The 18,355-nt window shown below is 43.5% G+C and overlaps 1 protein-coding gene and 1 non-coding gene across 13 annotated transcripts in view; both read right to left on the reverse strand.

The window, feature by feature from the left end:
- The window catches only part of LOC120951782 (complexin), a 167,251-nt gene extending 163,101 nt beyond the window's left edge, over positions 1-4,150 (reverse strand). For 5 of the 12 annotated variants that reach the window (XM_040370700.2, XM_040370702.2, XM_040370699.2 and 2 more), the window contains exon 1: positions 3,216-3,333. The gene's annotated coding sequence lies outside the window, so the exon portion shown is untranslated. The other 7 variants (XM_040370696.2, XM_040370689.2, XM_040370697.2 and 4 more) reach the window with 7 other exon arrangements.
- Positions 4,151-17,240: 13,090 nt separating this feature from the next.
- On the reverse strand, positions 17,241-17,313 carry Trnak-uuu (transfer RNA lysine (anticodon UUU)). The gene has a single exon. It is a non-coding gene; the product is annotated as a tRNA-Lys (tRNA).
- Positions 17,314-18,355: the final 1,042 nt, after the last annotated feature.

Consider the following 18,355-nt stretch of genomic DNA (forward strand, 5'->3'; position numbering starts at 1 on the left):
CAAAAAGGCACTCTTTCGCGCTGTACGAAGCAGGAATGAATAACATCAACGGGTAAAAAATGATACTGTTTGTACTACATGCATTCCAGCTAGAGTCAAACACGGTACGCTGAACTAATGGCACATCGGGATGCTGTTAATTGGCTGTCCGCTTAACAGGGCACTGTGCAATGTATTCAACTATTGCAACGGCAAATCAGAAAGGTAGATGAATGCAGGGCGCAAAAAAATAAAGCATGTACCAATGGCAGAATCGATTAGCTTTAGATTATTGAACATGAACATAGCACATGAACGTTACTTGTTTTATCATAACATGGTATTTATTTTCTGTTTTATGCGCTGCACTTGCCTAAATTGTGTATGGGTATGATTCATCACTTAGCATTTTACGATTATGTTTTTCGGCTTGATTTGAGTGTTATTTTGGAGGTCTATAATGTTAATGATCTACGTTACAATATGACTTGAATCAAAATCGTTTGACATTGCTCAGTGGGCTCCAAACTTTCGGCCAATGCACCAAAGGCGGCTCTCGAGAGCCTAAGACAAAGCTGAAGTTTCATTAAATAGGAAAACTGTAAGAAATAACCATTTGGTAAGTTTGTATTTGCTTATCAAAACCATATTTTAACGATCACCCATTAGCTAAAGTAACGTCAATTTGGTCCTCAAAAAATTGACCCTTTATTCGTGAGCCAATGCGCCAACTGAAAAGTTTGAGAACCCCTGTTTTGGATATTTCAACGATCTACACTTGAACCAATGTTACGCCGTTTGCATACATTTAGGCGCATTGTATCGAACAATTTTTCATGAATGATATTGCATGATCAATTCAGTTCATAGTAACACAAATTTACTCTGGTATGGATATGTTTTTTTTAATAAAATTTCCAAAATTTTTATTGGGCCAAACAAATTGATAAATAAAAAAAAAATACAATGCTACCTATACTTATTTGATGTCTTCATCAGGTCACGTCATATGTTTATCAAGCAAAAATAATGAAAAAACTCATCAGTGTGTGAGTAATGTGGCACAATAATTTTTATACTTAACAAGTCACAAAAATCGGTAAATTAAATGGTTTTAATCACAACATGCAGAACAAATTCATCTACTTTTGAATTATCTAAAAACTACATGCTTTGTTTACACGTTGTGTTTCTATTGTTATGTTCACTAAATGCCACGATTATCATCACTTTTTGAGTATGTAATTGTAAATGTTTTATTAATTTGAATAAAAATTAAACATTTTATGTATAAATATGTAAAAATGTTCAATATATGTTATAATCCTAGTACATACATTTTTGAACCATTTCATCGGACGCTTTTTGATATATGAACTACAAAATTCCATTTTTTTTGCCATTCGAACATGGTTTAATATACAGTTCTTGTAAAAACAAACTTAACAAAAAAGCATTAAAGTAAAACAAGATGCAATTTTGAACCAGTGCAATAAATAAGCTATATCCCTGCATGACTGTATCACTTTACAGAAATGACACAAAAAGTAAAACTGCCACAGACTCTTCATTCCGAAAGTGTGAAAACCCCCAATGACATCAGTTGTTTACACAACTGTAGTTACGTATGCACAGAAGTTGTACATCAAATCACTGCAATTCCTCCACATCAAAAAAGGATGTACATGGTCCTTCGGTATCGCAGTTTACCCACAGAGCAACCCTGCGGCACAGTCTGCAATCATCTGCTCTCCCTTCTGTACATCGCAAATATAAACTGCTGCTATTTAAACCACCAGTCACGTGACTCGCCTGCTCACGATACGGGGCAACCGAAAACGGGAAAACACACCGTACGGCGGGTAGGAAAACCTAAACCAAACCCTACTAAAACAACGTCATCACGCGAACAAAATCGAGATATCGATCGAGTGGGACAGAAACTGGAAACAACAACAACTACCCGCAAAAAAGAGGATGATTCACATCGGCGTTAGGCGTTGTGTCACAAATTTAAGCGAGCGTAGACGCCATGTGTCACGGGTTTGTATGCCACCAGAGGTGAATAACGAAACACAAATTGAAACTTAATTCAATTAAGACTCACCTAGCAGAACGATAGTGCAAGTAACGAACAAACACGGACACTTTCAAACACACACACACACACACACACACATGCACACAAAAATGCACCCCGAGACGGGGTTGTTTTTTGTGCCGGTGAAATGCAATACTCGAGCACAAATTGCTCTTCGCCCGAGGGGACTGCAGGACACACCAGGACCGCCGCCGTTTGTACGCAGTGAAAAACAAACACCTTCAACGTGGTGTACACGGCATGCTACGACCGTTCGCTTTGCGCTTGACCTGGCAGATGGAGCTTCCGAGAACTGTCAAACGGTGGATCGATATTTTGGGAAAACGGAGGAAACGCGTCCCGAAGCACGCGCTCGCTCGACGGAATTCAGCGGAAAACACCCCAAAACTCGGCCGTGCGACACAAGTGCAGGGAAAAAAACAAAAGCCTCTATCCTACCCCCCAGGAGAATGAAAATAGATTACAAAAGCATATCACACAAACACACACAGACAAACACATACCATTGGTTGGTGGGGAGCAGTGGGTCTCCCCCTCTTCTCTCCCACAAGCGCGAACTGTCATTCTCATCTGACGCATCAACATGACACCCGCAGCGCGTACGGTACGGCAGAACGTAAACAACTTTACGGTTCCACAGTTTTCGGGCAAGTTTTTGCATTTTCTGGTGCATTTTTGCACCACCACGACCGCTGGCGAGACAGGGCAGGTTTGTGATGTGAGTTTTTCAGCCGCACAATGTTGCTACCGAACGTGATGAAGTGGCTGTACATTCGTTTGTTATTGTCTACACAAGCTCGGCCGGGTCGAGGCAGATGCACGGCTGCCCTTCCGTATGGTGCAGTGTGAACCGTCCCCACTCTCGTCACACCCTATTGTTACTAGTCACACACACACGCATACAACAAAAACGCATTCCAACTCTTCCCCCCCTCCCATCCCCACACACACACACACACCACAAACTCCTCACTATTGGTCACGTACAACAACTACACACGAATGCTGGGGCACAGTTTGTTTTGCTCGCCGTCGGCACTGACTTCAGGGGACAATTGGGCAAGTTGAAGGAGCGCCCGGATGCGTTGGTCACTACACTAACCCGAAAAATTGGTTTCCCTTGAGCCCCGGTCACCTCTTGCCGCGCGTCCGCCTGCTAGCACAACAGCGTCCGTTCTCCGTGCTGGTGGACGACGACGTAGCTTTGTCGCAAAACACGCACACGTTCGCTTCGGAAAGCTTCGGCTCGCTTACGGTACCAGATTGAAGCAGCCCGTGCAGTACGGCAACAAAACCCCCGTAACGTAGCGTAACGTAGCCGCGGCCCGTTCAATGCGTGAGTTCCCCAACGTGAGTGTCGCTCTTTTGTCTCCGCTAACGTGAGCGGATGCTCCACTGTCGTGCCGTACCGCGCTGCACACAACAAGCGCGAGTGAAATGCAAGATAGTGCTAGGCGCTTACTGAAGACGACACACACACCCGAGACCCGAGATGTGTGTGACAGCAATGGTTGGTATAGTAACTAGTGTTGGACCAACTATAGCGCACACTGTTCAATCGCACTCAAATCTGTCCACCTCGGCTTCCAGCTTGCCACGCTTGTTGTATCGATCGGTCGTTTATTTTTCCTTTTATAGTTCTCCTTTTGTATGGCTTTCTAGTTTATATTCCCTAAAGCCCCACACCGAACAGACACAGAGGGTTGTTCGAACACTCCACCCATCTCTCTTCGCTTTCCCCTCATTAGGTAAGATTTTCCCACGGATGGTCGGCGCACCACCACCGCCACCGGGGTTAGGGCGCTACCTTTCCCGGTCGAGGGCACGTATGGTGGTGAAATCGATCCGCATACACGCGCTTTTCCCGCACACTTACAACCACGCACAGATGCACACACACACACACACACGTACACGCAAATAGAGCTGGTGCAGTTCAATTAGCACCCCAAAACAATTGGGAACCTAAAATTGTGTCCACCGAACGGTAAAACTAACAGCCGAATAAACTGACAACCGAAAAACATGCACACGCCAAAAACGACACCTCGACAAACGACTTTTGGGGCACTCTTGCGGGCGCGTCGTTAAACGAAACGATGACGTAATGGGGTGCGCCTGCGCACCATGCACCACCACATGCGCCCCGCGTATGGTCCCCTCAGTTCGCTGACCCTTCGCCCCCCTGCACCCCCGGGTGTCTGGTTTTCCTACCGAAAGCTGGTGTTTCCAGCTCAGGAAAAGCGTACCCTGCTGCGAGTGCCGTTGGTGAGCGAGTAAGGGCGGCTCACCCCCGGTTTTCCATGAGTGACTCACTCACGTGAGAAGCGAACCGCTTTTCTTCGCACGCAAGGAGCTTTCTCTTACACACACACACAAACATAACCGCTCACACACACACATCAAATCTTTACACCGTGGGGGGCGCAAAGCATCGGGTTTCCTTCGTTCCGATGAATCCGATCGGCAGTTGGGTTCGTTCCTTCGGCGTGCCTCACGTACGTTCACTCCAGAATCGACATCCACATTCCGAGAGCTTCGGACATGCTTCCCGAAGGATGCTTGCTTATTCCCTGTAGAACTTTAACGACGCACGGAGAAAGCCAGCACCGGAGAAGCGTGCCCGAATAGAACAAAAGAGAGCGCTAGGAAAGCAGTCGAATGCCAGTTTGCGAGCGCGAACAAAGCGGCAAAAATCCATCCTCCCAACAACCCGAGCCCGATAACGGGGCGGCCTCGCGCTTGCTGCTTTTCCTTTGGCGCGGAGAGCGCACGGCACCAAACGGTTGCGCAATCGGATGGAAATTTTCCCCCAACGTCTCTGGCCAAACCATAAAGCGCTCCCCGCAAACGCCTCTTGCATGCTCCAACCATGCTTATCACCGATTACATGAACCGTTTTCCATTCTACCGTGCCCGTAGTTTTTCGATCGCGCACAGACTTGTACCGCCCGTTCGGATGGGCACAATTTGGGGAACCGTGTCTTGGAACGGGGAGGGTGGCATGGTTTCGATCGTGATAAGAAATGTCACGCTCGTCCACGCGAGGGTAGAACGGGTAGGCTGCGTGGAGAAGGAGGTGGTAAAAAGAACGAGTCACACAATGGTCCTGCTACCATTGTGCCCTGTCAACCGAAACCGCTAGCAGTCTATGCTACGGGGAAAAGAGTTTCAAACCAGGACAAAACAAGGATATTTTGTTTTTTTTTGGTTCTTTTCGGAATGAGTTGTAACTCCAGTGGAAAGGAAAGTTTTTACCACTGAAGCTTACTTCATTTCATTTTTCATTCATTGTGCCCGAACATGCCGAGGACGGTAAGGTCAGTGTGTTCCCACAGGAAACTAAATACTACTGCTAGAGCTGCCCTTCCACACACACACACACACACACACACACACACACACACACACATTTCGTGGAGTGAAACGAACTCGCCAACTAAAGTTGTTAATCGACCGAGAGCACCGTGGCATGGGCGTTGATAAGGCCTGCTGGAAAGGATGAAACGTTGAAAAGCGGACCACAGAACGAAGAAGAAGGCAAAAAAAACGACTCCCACCTACATCATCATCACCATATCTAGATAAGACCGTTCGGCACAACCCAACCGCACCGACCTCGAAGTGGACTGATTCTTCTTATCGGTTTTCATGTCGAGGGGAGAGGGAAATGGTTTCCCTTGGTGAAGTTTTCCATCCCACACTCGAAACCTGGTAGCGGGCACAGTGCAGCCGAGTATTTTCATTTCCTTTGTGTCACTTTTCTATGCTGGTGCAGGGAGGATTTTTTTTTTGTTGTTTTGTCCTGCATGTTCCAATTGTACATTGCGAACGAAGAGTGTGAGGGAGGGAACCTATGAAAGGGGTGTAATGTGTGGTTATCTGAGATTTTCACTGCAGAAGAGTAAAAAAAAGGGGGAAAACTTGTTTTTGTTCGGCTACATTTGTAGAAAGGCTTCGATATTATTTTTTTAGCCTCCCGCATGACGATAATGAATTGAAAAGTTTAATTTCAATCCTTTTAAAATGAACCGTACGACATAATCTCTATAATCACGATGATGAATAATTACATCGTTTCACCGTGTCTGCTAGCTTGAAGTTGGGCTGTGCTTTATCATTCGATCACATTTCGTTTTCACATTAGCTCATGGAAATTTTACGCGAAAAGTGTATTACATAGATTATTAACGAGCAGTATTTTTTTTTTCGCTTTGTTTGAGATAGTATTTAAAAACTTATTGAGGAGAAGAGTAAACAAAAATCGTGTTTTTGTGAGTGCGTTTTATCACCCCTATGAATGGCATGATCGAGTTGTCATCATGAAAATCGCATGCATAATGCTGATGTTGTAAAAAATACGATTTTTTTATGTTATATAAAATTGATTAGCTATGTGTCATCAACAAAGTGTCGCAATTAGCGATTTAGCGATTTCAACAATCGACTTCATTTTGCTTTTTTAATGTATGATAGTAATTTGTGTATTTGGTATGCGATATTTTACAGATTTTATTCACCATTTCCTTCGCGTGAAACTGTTCTTCTTGGCAGATACTTGTAGGGGAAGGTAGGTAAAGATGGACACGTTAAGGGAAATGGTCAAAATCTAAGGATATATAGGTGCAACGACCATGAAAATATGCATACATTATCTTACACTCATGTTTTATCAGAAAATGTGTTGAAACTTTTAAGTTTCCATCGATTTTTGCGTTTTTTTCATGAATGAAAAACATGATTTTTTTCGTACAGTTTTGAAATGTTCGGGTAAGACGGACACCTGATATGGGAAAGATGGACACCATGAAGGGTAAGATGGACACCTTTAGAAAACGTAGGAAATTGAAGAGTTTTACAGTATTTTAACAAATTCTATCGCTTTCCACGTCCTGGTACGTTTATAAACCAATTCTTGGCCTATTGCAACGACGATTCAGTCAGCCGTGAATTTAGGAATTGTTAGCATCGCTTCTAATAGAACGTAGATTCTGCATTCTAAGGCATCTTTTTTAATATCGGGCACTAACAGTGGAGATTGTACCAACTTACAGAACAACAATTTAAAACTTCGCTATAGGAAATTATTCGGAAAGTCCGCGACCACAGCATATTTGAGGGACTTGTTAATGGTTAAGATCCAGCCATTTCTTACATTGAAGATTGAACTTTTTGATATCTGTAAACCCATAGAATCTCTCATCTATTCCTGAACGATTTGATATCTGCATTTTATCTTTTTTTTTTATTAAAGTTGTCCAAGTCGTGACAAAATATTGGATTTCGTGAAGAACCTCATCAGCGTCGAGCGAGTAATATCATAACGCATGACTGCTATTTTGACCGGTGTTTCATTTCTCGCTTATTTATTACTTTTTCTAGTTGCGTTATGGTTTATATCTGCAAAATACCCTTATTTAAGGTGTTTGAAGAAATATTTTTATCACCAATTGATATAAGAAGTAAAATAACTCAACAAATTCGGTGTCCATCTTTCCCTATGACAAAGTGTCCGTCTTTCCCGCTATGGTGTCAGGATATTTAAACCATCAGAAAACAAGATTTTGTGTTGCTTTCATTCTCGTTCTTTCGCCAGGTTTATACTTAACAATCATGACAAATCGTTCATGTAATAAAACTTCCGAAAATATAAACAATGCAAGATACAGAGCTTAAGACCCGCAATAATCAAATTAGATCCACAAAGGTGCGCACGATTGAAAATTTGTTTTGTTCGTGAATTTACCCAATTTTGCTTATATTACACGAAAAATGTTCTCAAATGTGTTTTTTTACCTTCAGTTTGAATTCTACATTGTTGAATTACACGAAAATTACCTTTTTCATGCGTTTATGAGAAGTGTCCATCTTACCCACAGTGTCCGTCTTTACCTACCTTCCCCTACTTTATTTTTCAGAAAAAAAAACACTTTAATGTAAAAAAAATGTACAATAAACTTTCTAACAATTAATCTAACCCGACGTGCTTCAGTTCTCTTCCACATCTTTCCTCTATCAAGCACTAAATATTTGAACAAGTAGAATTAATCCATCGGTATGAGGCAGACATTGCTGCGTAGATTTGCGTAGAATCTTTAAACTATCGTGATGAGCAATAAATGCACGATTGGAAAATAATTGTTTGCAGTTCGAGGAAATTCTCAATTCGGAGAGATCCCTTCACTAAATCACAACGATTGCCGTTTCTACAACTGACGCATTCGACAATGCTAGCTAATTTATGTCAGGTTCTAACCACTCCTAATCAAATCTAACACAAACAGATCTGCACCCAATTGTTCCTGTTTCACGGAAATGCTTAGCGGCATAGCTCGTTGAAAGCTATACCACACTACGGTTTTGTATAATAGCTTCCAGTGTCCTACAGAAAGGCGCTTTAATTACAAACGAATAAACGCGAACATTAATTAGCATTTCGCTGCTAATCCGTCGGCTGGATGGTGAACATAACGGCCTACTAGCCGCTTCCCGTTCCCCATCACTACAACACTAAGCTATTGTTTTACACAGCCCTTGATGTTCTAAAGAAGCCATCATCTAATCACAAACCCTCTGCCCCCGCAAGAGGTCACGAACGATCTTCTCCAACTTGTTCACCATTAGCCTGGCCTGGTACTTTGCATCGCTACTATCCATTGTTTTCCGGAGTCCATACGGTCAGAAGGTAAACACAATTAAGCCAGGGCCAATGAGCGACTTTGTCTAGTTTGTCTTTGAAGCACTAATGCATCATTTGTTCACTTAGGGTCACACAGGGCTGAAAGCTATTCCCTCCTTGTCAAAAGGTACATCGCATCCATCCCCGAAACTCCTACGCCGGCTACCAGGGCCGGGGATTAACCCGCAGCGAGCCTCTGCCCACCCCGAGCCTGTTTCGAAGCACATGCGATGGTCTACCAGCATCTTGCTTAGCCGCTCTGAGCAAGTATATTGGCAAAAGCTAACGTGCACTGTATAAGTTATGCTACATTTAATCATAAAGTCAAACACGATTTGACGCTGACGCCCTACTGAAGCTATCGTGGAGGTGGGGGGGGGGGGGTGATGCGAAATGCGGGCCGCAACCGGGGGGTATTTTAATTTGTTTTTGCTAATTAAAGATTTTTCAAACGGATAGCACATTTTCCAGTGATGATAAGTGGTGAGTGACATTAATGTCGCTGCCGGAAAAGGTATCAGGAATGGTCAGGGCTGTCATTCGGACGAATGATGCTGCATACCTGAGAGCGATAAACGAGCAAAAATAAAACGTTAAGTTGTTAGGGGTAGCAGGGTTATATATTCAAAGTTTTTGACAGCAAAGAGCTTGAGTCTTTATGCATTTTATCTATGAAAACAGAAACACTCGGATCCTACAATCAACTATGAGTAAAGATTAGTAAAACGGGTACAATGCTAACACATCATGTTCACAATATTTTGAGAATTATCCCTTTTTTAACCAAATATCTCAATACTCAATAGGACTCAAGGACTCAATACGGTTTACTGGTTTTAATAGATGTAAATTATAGAAATGCCTGGTCGCTAATCTACCATCTGCATTTCCCTAAAAAAACTGACTACTAGGGACACATATTGTTTATAATAACTCAGCGAAATAAAACCAAAGCATTGTATTGATACCTTCATATATAATAATAAATGACATCTTAAATATAACAGCATACTATGAGCTTATTCAGCTATTGGGGACATCCAACCCAGTAAAACTGCGTGCGTATGATTTCATTATAATAACACGGACATTATCGCCATCTTCAAACCCATTCAAAACTGGGTCAACTTTAAACACATCCCAAAACTCCCTTTTAGCAGCGTCGTAAAACTGTGTTGCTTGGCACACGTTTATGGTTCTATGCCTTTTTTTGCCGTCCGTTTCGAGTTTCTTTGTGAAGTACTACTTTTTACTGCCCAACAAATCTTCTCGCCACTATCCTTCCTTCCGACAGTTTTTAAAACATTTTCATGTCCAAATGATAACGACACGGATCACGGTTGCTCCTGTACGGGGCCCATAAAAAGCCTCTCGCAGGGCTGCCGTATCCCGTACAGCTGCGTGGTCCACTTTTGCCACTGCCGCTCCCAGGTTCCGGACAGAAACGGCCCAGAACTTTGTCTGGCGACGGTGTACGCAATAAATAAATTGCTTCCGTCGCGGTTCTAGGCCACCACGCTATGGAAAGCATCGTTCCGACGACCGTTCCCCACTAGCCAACATCCGGCCAACTGTCCCACTCGACTTCCTACCGACGGCCCATTGCCATTTTGTTCCACACAAAACCTTGGTATTCTTTGCTTGTTGGATTTTTTTTAACCCATAAATGTGTGTCGTTGCGTAAAACCCAACCCGTAAAGCACATACACATTGGATGTGAAACCAGGAACGCAAAAAAAACTTCAGACTCTCACACATACTCCCCAAACCAAGCGTCCGTTGTACGCCATAGCGCACTGGTCCAGCCGGGAATGTGGTGGGAATTGTCGATGATACAATGAAATATTTGTATACGCAGCAATGTTTGCAACCATCGAGCGGGCGCAGTAGGACATACGACATGTCCCCTGTCCCTGACATTGTCCCCTTAAGGGCGAGCGCACCATTCCCAACGGGGCCCGACCCTTTCAAACTCACCTGGATTTGCACTCCATTCGGGCGCTGCGTTTGGTTAACATCAAAATGTGACCTTTTCGCTGTGTTCGTTTGTGTGTCCATGTTTTGGTACTCCCTGACCGCCTCGAAACAGACGGGATATTTTGTGAGTGTGTGTATATGTGTGTTTCTGTGTTTCGAACGACATTTATCGCAAGTTTGACATACCGAAATCCAACGTGGTAGAGTTGGCATGTATCGGACTGGGATTTGCACCTCGCATCGGTACGGTGCGGCAATTGGTTAGTCTCCGGTGGTAGTAGCTTTTTGTGCCATTCAGGTCCATCCTTCCTGGCGGTATTTGGTTGCCCTTCTGCGCTAGTGACCGCTTTTCACACAATTAGCACCATTTTCGGTATTGAATTTTTACGGCTCATTAGAGCGATCGGGCATGTGGGTTTCCGTGTGATGGCGTGTGGAATCGAATGGAAATGTTGATGCACATCTAGCACGCATCACGATACGGAATTAGTGACGCGCGAGTGAGTAGTTTAAAATAATTAACCAAATTGTGTTCAGTGCGTCCATTACATTTAAAACAAACGTTTACAACTAACAAGCCAAGGGACTAATGCTCAACATATACTGTGAATTGGTGGGTATACAATATGAATTTACTTCTTAATAATGTGTCGAAATTAAAACAGCAACTTATAATGTCTCATTTTTATTACGGCGTTTTTGCTGCTGTTACGTCTGTGGCTTTTATGTATAAAATATGATTAGAATGAAGTCGAATACCTTAATTCTGGATGCTTTCTGCTTCCTATTACTAACTAACTTATCCGGTGCTACAACCGCTTTGCGGTCTTGGCCTGCTCAGCAGTGTCCGAAACCGCTCACGGTCTCGCGCCTTCGTCTGCCAGTTCGTTATCCCGGCCTTAGTGGCGGACGCCTTCACGCCATCTTGCCACCTCAGTTTGGGCCTAACACGCCTCCTCTGTCCTCGTGGACGGCCTAAAAAGACTTTCAGGCTGGGTTGTCCGTTTCCATGCGTATAACATGGTCAGCCCACCGGAGCCTGGCGAGCTTGATACGCTGCACGACAGTGCAGTCGCCGTACATCTCGTATAGCTCGTCATTATAACGGCCCCTCCATTGTCGTTCCAAGACATACGAAGCCAAGCATTCCTTCTGTGCATTTTCCTTTCGAACGCGGCTAAGAGAGTTTTGACAGATTTGGATCATGTCTCAGAGGCGTATGTGAATATCGGTACTATGTATGGTTTCCTTATAGTCCCAGCTTCGTCCATCGCGACAGGTTCTTTCAGGTGAACTGAAATTTCAGGCTGTAATTTTTACTTGGTTGTTTGTTAGGTCATCGGCAAAAATACTTCTATCTAGGTGTTGCATTTGACTATAGTTTCACATTCCATTTTTAAAATAACCACACAACATTGTTTGCATGGAATAGAATTTGCGTTGAAATATATTCTAGTCGTTGCAAGGTTAGAGTATCGTACTTGACGTCGGAATCGTTCGAATCTCACACTGCTCTGAGGCAAGGTGACGGACTCTCCTGTCTGCTCTTCAACATCGCCCTAGAAGGTGTCATTCGAAGCGCGGAGCTAGACAACGACCTCTACCGGTCTCTCTAATTTCTTGGCTTCGCGGATGACACGACATCATTTGGATTGAGAATCAATGCGACGAAGACGAAGTATCTGCTTGTCGCATACTCAGACCATCTGGGAAGTAGTGTATTAATTGACGGCGACAATCTCAAGGTAGTAAAGGAGTTCGGCTATCTCGGGACGGTCGTTACGCATTGTTCGGACCATCTTTGGTGGTGTGTTCGAGCATGGAGCGTGAAGGAAAAGGATGAACCACGAGCTTGCTGAGCTGTACGGCGAACCGAGCATCCTGACGGTGGCGAAAGCTGACAGGATACGATGGCTGGGGCATGTCCTGAGGATGCCGGACTAATACCCCACCAAGAAGGTGTTCGACAGCGATCCCAAATGCGGCATAAGGAGCAGGGAAGCATAGCGAACTCGATGGCTGGATCTGGTGAAGCGGGACATGTCGGAGATCGGGTGTAGGGTGCAGTCAGCGACCGAGCATCCTGGAGAACGATTGTTAACCGGGCCATGTCATATCGACGTGCTCTATCGTGGCTAGGCCAACAAGAGAGAGAGAGAGAGAGAGGTATAATCCTAGACGTTAGATTGAGAGCTCCCGCGTATTTCAATACATAGCATATACATAATACATAACAATAATTTTACAAAGACTCGGTTCCTACATTCCTTTACCAAAACGGAACAAGAATGCTACAAGTTAATTTGACTATTGACTCATTTGGTTGTTTCTGAAATGCCATCTTAGTGTCGCATATAACTCCGCAATTCTTAATGCAATCAGTTTGGTCAATAGAAGATCCATCAATTTTATAGATGTAATACGTCATATCCAGAGCTGTGAAGATCGGAGAGTTAGTTTTGTAGCACAAGTGGGTAGGTTCTTCACAGAAATATTAACATGAAATACTGATTTTTATACATTGAACCCTCTCTTATTTGACACCTCTCCAATTTGAAAAACCTCTCTTATTTGAACAATTTGCACAGTCCCTTGATTTCCAGTACATTTTTGTTCCTCTAATTTGGAAAACCTCTGAAATCTGTGTCCCTCTTATTTGAGTATGGTGTTGCCATGGTTATTGAAAGATGTATGCTCAAATTGGCAATCCTGTTCGCAGTTTCCTATAGCAACAGTTAAGGCTGCATACTAAATGTTCAGTGAAGATGTCTGTCTCTTTCTTGTTTGAATGGACCTTTCATTCACTTTCAACCTCTGTAATTTGAAAACCCCTCTTATTCGACAGTCCCATCGCCTCTCAAATAAGAGAGGGTTCACTGTATTATCTTTTAAATCAATTCAGCTCAAAGTCTAGAAACTATAAAAAATAACCTTTTCAATAATTCACTTATTTGATCTCAAATATATTAGGTTTGCTCTTAAAAACAGTAAATATATCGTAGTTTCGCTCAAGCCTCGATGCAGAATGTTATTTAATTGCTAAAATCATTCAAACTAAATTGTGTGATTATTTTCCTTCCCAATACCGCGAAACAATAAAGAAACTACCGATCCATGCCACCATACCTACTCATCCGTACTAAAAGGCTCTGTATTTTTTATTCAATGGTACGGAACGATAAAAAACGGTACGATAAAACGATACCGTCCAACGAATGGCACCGGCGAATGCATCAAGCAAAAATGCTCAAATTAATTTCCACAATAAGAACCGGGTGACGGTGCGATAATTGAAAATTGGTTCGCTCACTTGAACTGCAGTTTTCGCTACCGACCAATAAACGGAGCTCCACAGAATTGGGCAACAACAGCATGAAGGGAAAAGCTCCTTCAAAAAAGGACAACAGTAAGGTAGCAAACCCAAAGTAACAAAAAAGAAATAGACAGCACAGGCACAGCAATACAAAAAAAAATCAATTCAAGCACCTCGCACACCAACAATGGCACAGTGCACACTTTTGTCAAATCCTTCCATCAGGAGGTTTTACGCTTTACCCACCGTGTTTGCGTCTTCGGTTTACATTGTTTGCGAGGCAACATGGAACGCTGGACGGGTTGAAACCCGGACAAACGGAAACAAGAGCAACGGGAGAGAGAGGGAATGAATATGGACGGCCACAGGACAGGACGTTGCGATGCATCTTTCAATTGCAACCGCACTCATAATGCATCCTGGTGTAACCTGGTACAAACCGAAACCATTGTGCACCGGCGGGAACCATCAAACGAAATGCGATATTTCCGGCTTATTTTTCTCGAGCTACTTTTTGCCGGGCTTCTTCGCTACAAAACTGCAGCTAGTGCAGCTAGTTGATAGTACTTCAATAGTTGCACACGGGAATGGAATTCCATCGAGTCGCGTCAATGATCGTGCTACTACCACCACCCAATCAGGGGCTTCGAACACATCCGTTCAAGATGCCCGGTGGAGCTTCGTCACTTCCGCTTCGTTAGCTTCCGCAATATTAAAACTCATCATATCAATAGCCATCCAGGTCCGCGCTGGCAGCTTCTGCACCGTTTGCTGTCGCTTCTCATTTCAGCAGGACACATCGTAAGCGCACGTTTGTTGCTTCATCGCTGAGCGCCTTTTTCTGTGGCGATCTTGCAGTGGTGTGCAGTATTTTTCACTTCTTGAAAGCGTAACAGCACACGTGCTCTCTGTATATGGTCACCAATTTAAACTCGTATCCATCCCGGCGGGTGGATGATGATGATGCTGTCAAGCAAAAGCGTTCGTTGAAAGCCACCTGATCCGAGGTGAGGGAATATGGTCACGGTTTAAGGCGTTCGAATACTTTGTACAAAATTACGACACTGGTTAACAAGCGAATTCATGCTGCGGTTGTGTGGCCAGTTCGTGTACCAGTGCTTATGTAACTGGATTTTGTACACTAAAAACACCCCCAAAACACCTACAGCCACACTTCGGTGTTAGCTCATGCACACACACACACGTATCAGGAAACGACACCAGTCAAAGTGTACCGATCGAAACTCGTTTGCCAATTGCTCGTTTGCTTTTGTGTTCCGAATTTCCCAAACCGGCCAGCTGTTACAAAATGACAAATCCATACCAAATGGTAGTTGGTTCCTGTAACACTAAAAAGCAGACAGAGAGAGAGCAGGAGAACGATAGAATTCAGAGCAGAAAAAAAACTAAAATAACGAAACTCTGTTGGACTATCATCTTCCGAATTGAACCAATAAAATGAAATATTTGATGAGTCCAAAATAAATCCGTTGACTGTGGCAGACACGGACACACGAACACGACAAAACCCTCCATGTGTCCTTTTGGGAACAATAAAGTTTTACTCGTCTGTTTTATGCTTGCCAGGAGCAGGATCATAACCATTTCTGTGGAGTTTTTTTTGCGAAATTTTGTACCACATTGTACGCAGGATGTGTGATACAATGTATGGCGATGTACGCTGGTTTACGCTTCAGCGTCTGCAGGTATGAGATTTGGTGGAATCGTATTTGCTATTGGAAATGAAACGTTCATTGCAACTTTTTTGAAAGATTCCAGCTAGAAGCATCATTTGGGCTTATTAGTATTAGTATTTGTTTAAATTGAATTTCTCAAAATTTGATTTTACTGCTCTAGATGATCTACCTCACACACTTGCCGTCGTATGCTAAAATCATTCCTCCCCCCAAATGTCCCATGACAGTCAAAGCCATTGTCCGAGAATGTATCACATTTGACTTTTTTTTGTCTTTCCACCGATATTGAGCCAAAATTTTATAAGTCACCAGCATCATGGGATGGAATCGTGCCTTCGTCTTCCAGGTTTCCCCCCATTCAAAACAGCAGAAACACGAATCGGATACGCCGTCATCGAAATCGAAGTCAATACTCAAGCCGGGGTGCCGCTGGGAGTGTGATGTCGAACGGAAGGAAGTACCGGGTTACCCAAAGCGGCTTTACTGTTACGGAAATTTGATTTAGTTCCATTTTCTATCCACTTCCCACACAGGCCGCCTCCACCAGGCGCTATCACAAATTTGTGGCCGTGTTTGCGTCTAGGTGCTTGCTTTCTCATCCCTCGCGAAAAGCTAAGCGAAACAATACCGGCTCCGTTCACTCCTCCACCCAACCCATGCCTAGCTTTCGATTCTGAATTATCCCTTTGTGGTGACTTCCTTCGTTGTGACATCATCATGTTCCTGGTTCGATTTATGAACAAAAGCGGTGTGGCAAACGGATTTGGCCCCCAAATGCTCGGAGTGCACGGAATCGGAAAGATCCCAATTCGATAAACTTTCCCCCCAACGTAGTACTGTCTCTCCTCGGTCGATATTATATTGCATGCATCCGTTTGACGACAATCACAAAGGCTTTTGGGTGTTTTTTTTCTCTCTTTTTTGTTTTACGGCCATTCGTTACCATTCTTTGTTTTCCACCGCACACGTACTACGTGTCGGAAACATCAATTCAACCAGCCGCAGACGAATATAGAAAGCCAAGTTCGGTAAATAACGTATGTAACCAAAATAATAGATGACAAGCCGGCGGAAGAAGTGTCGGTCCCGTAGTGTTTGGTGACGGTACCTATAGAATCAGTTTACCTTCATGGGATTTTCAAGCCGACGCATTTGAGCTTTTCAGACAAAATAGAACCAAACCAATGCTAGAAGAAGACTTTGGTTTTGTGTTTATTTATTTGCTTCACCAACCTCCGAACGAGTTTGTTCGATGCAAAAAGTTAGCAAACCTCCTTTGTTTTGCGGGTGGCATTAAGATGAAGCGCATCATTGTTGAAAAGTTTTGTTATGATTTTACTTGGTTCAGTTTATTTTACTTTAAATAGGTTTATGGTTCAGAAACAAGTCCAGTCGTGGATACGGAAGTGATTTACAACAATTAGACTTTGCTATGCAAGGCAATATTATGTACACGAGAGATATGGTGTTATTATAAAAAAGCATTGTCATCACCGCCCGAATAGGGACTTGAACCCTAGACCGTTGGATTAAAAGTCCAACGCTCTACCGACTGAGCTATCCGGGCACATGAAGCAGTGAGGGAAATGTAGAGTAGCGTTCAAGTTACGGTGGACGTTGTCGCAAGTATTGCTGTGATGCTGTTTTCACTGTATTGCTTAGCTAAATTTTTGTTTACTTTGTATCAAGTGTAAGACCAAACATCTATCATGTTTGTATTGACAAAATAGAACTACAAAATTAAAGCTCTCAGAACGAAGCATGAAACAGTGTTCAAAGAAACTTCGTCTTCATATCCCTTGTATCAATTTCCATAAACATGATATCTTGTATCACACTAAACCTGAAAGGAGCTTGTCGTCCTTCGTTCTTTGTTCCTGTTGTCTCCAAGCTGTTTTTGAACTGAGAGTTGAGTATGATACAAGAGAAAAACGATACTTTGGTATCGAAAATATGCCGAGGTTTCAACAATTACCCGAATTAGAAATCTCCTACCAGCTTCATCAAACCCAGACCGGGACACTACCAGCTGCCCCTTGCAAACATACTTACACACACACACACAATCTCCACTAACTACCCTTACGCTATCAACACATGTCTTTCGGCACCCTCAGGATCGAGATTCGAAGCGACCAGTTTCCCACAGTGACTGCAGCACGGCTGCGCTGATGCTGTGTATCACCCGGCATCCGACACCGACATGGAAAACGTAATTTGTCAGCTAAAATTTAATGTCAACCTAATTGTGTTAGCTCGACTTTTGGGAGCGCACTCGGAGAAAACTCGCACAATGCTTGCCAGTTTGGCGCTGTGCAAAGTGCAATCAGGCACTCTCAATTATTATGGAGTGGTTGGCCTTCATCGATGCATCCCATACCAGCAGGGCCATCCTACCGACGCATACGCGCTCTCTGGACCGATCGCAATATGTGTGCAGGCGCGATATGATGAAATCAGCAGCATTGCTTCGATCACACTTTCGCCTGACACGCTATTAAGCGTGCCTGTTGTACTTGTATGTGCATGTGTCGGTGTGTGGTAATGTTATCAGCAGCACAGCTTCAAAATGTCATCAGTACCTCCGGATCCTATCTTTTCACAGGCAG

This window comes from Anopheles coluzzii, chromosome 2 (genome assembly GCF_943734685.1).
Source record: "Anopheles coluzzii chromosome 2, AcolN3, whole genome shotgun sequence".
NCBI classification, from domain to species: Eukaryota; Metazoa; Arthropoda; class Insecta; order Diptera; family Culicidae; genus Anopheles; species Anopheles coluzzii.